At 40.5% G+C, this 7,418-nt stretch overlaps 1 pseudogene across 1 annotated transcript; it reads left to right on the top strand.

Moving 5' to 3' along the window:
- The first annotated feature begins 2,044 nt into the window (after positions 1-2,044).
- On the top strand, positions 2,045-2,791 carry LOC309862506 (small ribosomal subunit protein eS6 pseudogene; annotated as a pseudogene). The gene has a single exon. The product of its transcript is annotated as a small ribosomal subunit protein eS6 pseudogene (transcript).
- The last annotated feature ends 4,627 nt before the right edge of the window (positions 2,792-7,418 follow it).

Genomic DNA, 7,418 nt, shown 5'->3' with positions numbered 1-7,418 from the left:
GGTTTTACTAACAAAGGCTACAGTCCTAGGAATGCAAGAGAAAGTAAGCTAGATGCAATCACTGAAACGAACAGACTTCCTCATTTCTGCCCTACATGTTACCCACAAATGAGAGCAATTTTTCTCTAAAAAAGAGAAGTCCCCATGTGAGGAACACTTCATTTTTGATATTATAGTAAATGGTACCCTCTAATCTTAAAACTCAGAAGGACACTGTGGCACATAACCATTACTCCCACTTGTGATCACTGCTTAATCTCAATCTTAATCTTAATACAACAACTCAAAAATCCCCACCCACTTCATTCTCTTTCTCCCTCTTGGTACCCATGTTATAGCTCCCTAGAGGTAAGCCTGTGGTGTGGCAGAAGTAGTAAAGTCCCTGCCTTTCTCTCCCAGCTCTGTATGCAGTAAGAAAGAACTGATGCTGGGGCAGTCATGTGCTAATAACCGATGGCAGCAGCATCCCCAAGAAGCTGTGAAAGAGAGATGCAATCCAAACCAAAGACCAGGGAGATGAGTCAGGAGCACAGGAAAGAGTCAACATCTGTGGCTTCTTCTGGAGGGAAAGGAATAATTCATAGATCTTGCTAGACCTCAGCCTCACCAATAGGACAGCTTAAAAGGAGGAAAAACTGCACATTATCTCTATTTGTCCATTCAGCATATAATCACTGACAACTTACTATGCTTGTCTCACTATATACCAGGTGCAATCAACATTGCAGTGTAAAAGGTAATTAGATATCCACTCTGATGGCGCTCGCGGACTAGTCTAGAAATTCCATACTACATTTTCAGGAAGTTTCAAGTACCAAGGGATTCCTTCCCACTGGCTTTCCTAAGAAAAAATAAATTGCAAAAGTGATTATTATTATTACCCTAAACATCACTTATAAAACTTCTGAAAGCATCCTGGCATGGCTTAAGATATAAATCTTAAGACTCTGGCAAAACAGAATTTCTGATCAACTATAATTCTCTACCATCTATCCAAGTTCTTTCCTCTCGTAAGATCTTTAAATGAACTATATGATTTTTGTAAAGAACCCTTTGACATATCAGGAAGAGGTGAGACTTGAAATAGTGCTAGATTAGTCTACAGATTAAATACATCTTTTGGCTAAAGTATCTGGCGTGAGCTGGACAAAGGCAAAGGCCAGGAAACTTCATTCTTCACAGACGATATTTTGCAAATGGGAGACTCGGCTGGAACAAGCTGATGGCTACAATGGCTGGTTCTTCTCTCAAAAAGACAACGGCTCAGGCATAAGGGGGAACTGTACGCACAGCTGACAGAGGAGTGGGATATTGGAATCAGCTGAAAGGAAGGGAGCCAGTCCCTTGCACATATTAAAAACAGCTCTGGATGTGATAATGGCATGGGGGCTGTATTATTTTTAATATCCTTATCAGTTAAAGATGTATAATGATATACTGATGTCTGAAGCAATAGGAATCTAGAATTTTGGTTTTTTTTAATATATTTTTAAAAGATTTTATTTATTTATTTGACAGAGAGAAAGATTACAAATAGGCAGAGAGGCAGGCAGAGAGGGAGAAGCAGGCTTCCCGCCAAGCAGAGAGCCTGAGGCTTGATCCCAGGACCCTGAGATCATGACCAGAGCCGAAGGCAGAGCCTTAACCCACGGAGCCATCCAGGAGATTTTTGTTTCAAAATATATCATTAAAGGACCACAAAATGCTGATATTTGTTAAAACTAGGTCATGGATACATGGGTAAAATCTCTCTATTTTGTGTGTTTGAAAATTTTCATTATAAAATATTTTTTAGAAGAGCTACACACTGGGTCAGAAAGTTGTATACAGCGAGGTACCAAGCTGTGAGCTTCTAACTGTAGCAGCTGCTACAGCACCAATAAATAGAAAATTCATGAACCTTTATTGCTCATCATCACTGAGGCATTGCTGCATAGAGTGGGAAGGTTCCTCATATTTGGGGGAGGAGAGTCCTGATGCAGTAAAACACAGGATCACATTCGTTCTTTTTTGTGGCTCCTGGGAGACGGTAGGCTGCTTCAGGATGGAGCTGAATATCTCTTTCCCAGCTACTGGCTGCCAGAAACTCACTGAAGTAGATGATGAATGCAAACTTCGTACCTTTTATGAGACATGTAAGACCCCAGAAGCTGCTGCCACTGCTGTGGGTGAAGAAAGGAAGGGTTATGTGGTCTGAATCCGTGGTGGCGATGACAAACAAGGCTTCCCCATGAAGGAGGCTGGCCTAACCCATGGCCGTGTCCCCTGCTGCTGAGTGAGGGGCATTTGTACTACAGACCAAGGAGGACTGACTGGAGATAAAAAGTGCAAACCTGCTCGGGGTCACATTGTGGATGCAATCTCAGTGTTCCCAGCTTGGTCAATGTAAAATAAAAGGGGGAGAAGGACCTCCCTGGGCTTACTGCTGTGCCTTGTCACTTGGCATGCAAAAGAGCTCGCAGAATCCACAAGCGTTTCAGTCTCTTTAAAGAAGATGATGTCTACTGCATATTGTGAGAAAGTAACTAAATAAAGAAGCTAAGAAACCTAGAACTAAAGTGCCCAAGACTCAGCACCTTGTTACTCCATGGGCCCTCCAACAGAAATGTCAGTGTATTGCTCTGAAGAAAGAGCACAAGAAGTAAGACAAGGAAGAGGCTGCAGGATGGGCTAAACTTCTGGCCAAGAGAAGGAAGGAGACCAAAGGAAAACACCAGCAAGAGATTGTCAAGGGACAGAGCTGTCTTCCCTGAGAGCTTCTACCTCTAAGTCTGAGGCCAGTCAAAAATGAGATTCTCTAGAGTTACAAATAAGATCAGACATTTAAAAAAGAAAAATAGGATTGCAGTTTTGCTCTCCACACAAACATATTCCAGATGTCACCCATCTCCCTCTCAATACAGCCAAGAGAATTATCAGAACCATAGGACCCCTTGCTCTTCACCACATCTGCAGTTTCAAATACCTTACTGATCACATCAGGCACTTTCTTGTGGACAGTTTATATTTATCTAGTTCTATTTCCACGTTTTTCATCCCCATCCAAACACTTGTCCATGGCCACCTCTACTATGGTATATTTCACTCATATTACCTAACCGAACAATAATTACTTTTCCATAATATCATGAATATCTCCCTACTCAGCAATAATACTCCCACCAGCTATTACTTTTATCCTCCTAAAAAATGAACCCACATCTGCATGGGCCCAAACCCTTCTCTCCAACCAGTTTTCCCTCACTTCCCATCCTCCACAGGGGACCCCCCCACCCCCCCACTCCCCCCACCCCCGGCTGGGCTGACTCTGGGCAAACAGCCTTTGGTTTCACTTATTGAGCTATTAACTAAATACTGGGATTTAAGCATGAACACATCATTCATTGATCCAACAGACAATTGTGAAGCACCTATTATGTGCCATGTGTTACATGTACAAAAATAAATAAATTAGATAGCAAACTTGAAGATAGTCAAAGTCTAACATGGGAGTTAAGTGCAAAAACAATTGCAATAGATTGGAGGGAAAAAATGCAGTTAGATGTGTATTCGAGGTAGAGGGACAACATTGATGAATATACTTACTTCAACTTCTTGGAGTTAAGAGGTGGCACTATGAGGAGGGTGCTTCCGAAGATGAAAAAAATTCCTGATTCTGCCTCTGAAAGGTAGAGTAGCAGTTTCTCAGGCACGTATAAGAAAGCTCAGATATAAATTATAAAAACTCTGTGAAGCTAGAATTAATAAAGGGAAGTCATAAGAGATAAGGTTGGAGAAATAGAATGCGAAGCTTCTTAACGCTGTAAATCTGGAGGTATATCCCGCAGAAAATATAAAGTCGCCAAAAGCTTTTAAGCAGGGCTGTCAAACAATCATGCTTGCATTTTAAGACAACGTGCCCCCGAATAAAGGTGACAGCACTGGTGATTGGACTGGCCCATAAATGTACTTACTAGCCTTATTTAAATCTTTATTTCTCCCCCCAAAAGAGTATATTTCCTCTATCAAGTTATCCTGGGAGACTATCAGGGAAAATCTGCGAGCAGATGACAAATAACTAGGAAATTTGTAAGAGTATGTAACCTGCTCTGTGCCCTCTTATTCATTCCCAATTGATTTTCTTCCTTTCTCTCCCTCCCCACAAATCCTTCAGCAAGTTCAAGTTCCTCCCAGCCATTTCTTGGCTTCTTTCTTCCTAATTTGCTTTTTTTTTTTTTTTTAATTTTTGAGTCATCTCTACACCCAGAGTGGGACTCAAACTCACAACCCTGAGATCAAGAGTCACATGTTCTAATGACTAAACCAACAAGATACCCCTCTTCCTAATTTTGAGCTCTGACCTTTTTTACTCTTCAGCTGTTGATTTTATATGATAAAAGCTCCTAGTTCGAGAACAATGACTAAGTGGACCAAGGGCATCTGCCTGAGTGGACAAGGATGTGACAATGACACACAGTCACTGTACTACACTGAAGTCAAGACTGATTTTGACAAGAATAAAAGCTTTCTACCTTCTGCCCCTATATTATGGGATTTTTAGGACTTAGAGAAATAGCCACTGTCTTTCTTAGAAATCCTGAATGCCCATGTGTGATTGAATGCCATTCAGATAAATGAGCCATTTATAGTTATGGCTCATATAACAGAATTATTCAGTTGGTTGCTCTGGAATTTGTTCATTTTTTTGGAATTTGTTCATTTTATTTTTAAAGTTCAGTAGAAGTTAGTTTTGTTCAAGTACTCTGCAAACTTTGTTGAAATTAAGTTCCAGGTGGTAAGATCCCAGATAAGTTTCAATAGGCATGGAAAAGCACTAGGAACACTGTACGTTTAATTAAGTGTTCATTGGTCAGTAGCATGGGTATACTTCATCCTAGGACAAACACTGATGTGCATGGCAGTTCATTCTTCAAGAGAAAGGAGCCAGGTAATTCTTCAAAGCAGACAATTACAGAACCATGACTTACATGTTATTTGGTAACATGCTAAGCAGGATTCCTGCCACCACCCCTGCATGGTCAATGTCTGTGTTGGCTACTTCATCCTCCTCTTTCAGGAGCCTTGACCACTTCTCTTCATGCCTCTGTTCCCCAAACTCCGAGAGCTAAGATAGTGTTTGCAGCTCTCCTAAGCCACCCACTTCAGCACTTTCCTCTGGTCAGCACCTTTTCCAAAATATCTCCTCCTCTAGAGTTGCTCTTTCCTCTTTCTCCAGTTCTCTCCAACGGAGACCATTAACCATTCCATCTTCTCAGCTAGGTGTTAGAGGAAAGGCAATCATAATGCCTGATTAAACCAACTCACATTAAAGTATAGGTGGTAGGTGCCTTAACTTGCATCAGAGTTTTTAGACGAACCTATTATCAATCAATCTCCGATTGGTGGGATGCAGGAGGGAATTATTTTTGCAGTGTGCGGAGTTAGAGTTTTTCCTCATTGATTCATACTGGCCAGAGCCCCTATATCTAATTTTTCTTCCTCATAGAGACTTCTAAAGATGATGCATGCTATAGCCTCAGCTCACCAGGTAATAAATAAAGTACCTCAGCATGAAATCTGGCTTGGCTTTACATTTCTTACTCTCTGGCTGAGTTTCTTTTCTAGAATCATGTGCAGGCTTTCAGACTTATTCTAGATAGGCTTCTACAGCTTCTAGTGTAGATAAAAATGCTGATTATCTATTGCACTGTTACCTTTGTTGAATAGCAAAATACCTAGCTTGAGAGTTAATATTAGATAAGAATAGTGCTGAAACAGTGACCACAATGACACTCTTAAGAGAGTAAATTAATATGGAAATCAAAGAAAGGAGTGAGGTGCACCTTATGACATTATATTTTAACATCAGCTCATTATATATAGACAAACCTACCCTTTAAAAACCGCAAACATTACCCACAAAATGGGAACAAGTAGGAAACACACACATGCAGGCACATGCACACACACACACACACATTCACTTCTCACTAACGCCCTTACGGTCACTTCTACATGCAGCTGAGATTCTGTTTCCTTATTGCACACCACATGAAATTGTGGTTTGTATTTAGGGGTTACATTTTAAGAGAAAAATATGTTTTTTAATACTAAAAATACACACTTAGGGGCGCCTGGGTGGCTTTGATGGTTAAGCCTCTGCCTTCGGTTCAGGTCAAGATCTCAGGGTCCTGGGATCGAATCCCACATTGGGCTCCCTGCTCAGCAGGGAGTCTGCTTCTTCCTCTGCCTGCTGCTCCCCCTACTTGCTCTCTCTTTCTCTCTCTGTCAAATAGATAAACAGAATCTTTTTTAAAAAATACTAAACACACTTGGCTTTGACCATATACAGTGGTATTCCCTCAAATTAAATGCCTAGACAAAGACAGTCCACTGATTATTTGTCTTTCTTTCAAAGAGTTCCAATTCTATCTTCACTGTATCTCCAAGCTAGGGAATCACAGCTAAGGTATAAATAAACTGAAGAGACTCTCCCTCATGCACACTGTGACAGAACTCAGCTTCCTGACTAGACTTGCCAAGTCCCAAACCAGTGCTACATCCCTACTACAAAACCTCAAAAGCAAGCCTAAAATTCACAACAAGCCCCCAGAAAATCAAACCCTGGATATAAGGCTAAGTTATACCACCTTATTACTCAGCAAGTCCATAATGAGTTTCCTCTCTCTGTGGGGTATTAGCGAGGCTCAGGTGATACAAAGGTGAATGATAAAACCAGGTCCTTGCCTTCCTGGATGGGGCTCCCAATTGAGTGTTATAAACAGGCAGTTAACAGTGTAATGGCTGTTGTGACACAGAGAGATGCCACAGGTCGGGGCACACAGGGCAAGAGCATCTACCTCCACTAAGCATGTCAAGGCAGGGGAACATCAGAAAAGTCTCTTCGGGAAGTAAACATCTAAAATGAGGGATTTCATTTTTATTTTTGGTTTTTATTTTTTCTTATTTTTGTATTTTTTTTATTCTTTTTTTTTAATTTTTTTATTTTTTTATTTTTTATAAACATATATTTTTATCCCCAGGGGTACAGGTCTTCTTATTTTTGTATTTTTCATGTGGTTTTAGGCTTCCAAAAATTTGCTGGAATCGCACAAAGTATTCTCATAGAGCCTTCATCGAGATATGCCAAATGTTACACCAAATATGCTCTGTCTCATGTACATAATACATGTATATACAAATACACATTTTTAAAGTCATTTGAGAATAACTTACAGAAATTATGTCCCCTTTACTCTTAAGTACTCCAGCGTGTGTTTCCTAAGAGCAAGGACAGTCTCTTCCATAGCCTACAATTAGCAAAATCAGGAAATTAATGCTGATCCAATACTGCTGTCTTATCTACAGACCTTATTCAAATTTCACGACTGTCCCAATATATAATTTATAGCAAAATAAATTCCTAGCTCACGCACTGC

The sequence above is a fragment of the Mustela nivalis genome (genome assembly GCF_964662115.1).
Source record: "Mustela nivalis genome assembly, chromosome: 1".
In the NCBI taxonomy this organism is placed as follows: domain Eukaryota; kingdom Metazoa; phylum Chordata; class Mammalia; order Carnivora; family Mustelidae; genus Mustela; species Mustela nivalis.
This window is presented reverse-complemented; position numbering and strand designations above follow the sequence as displayed.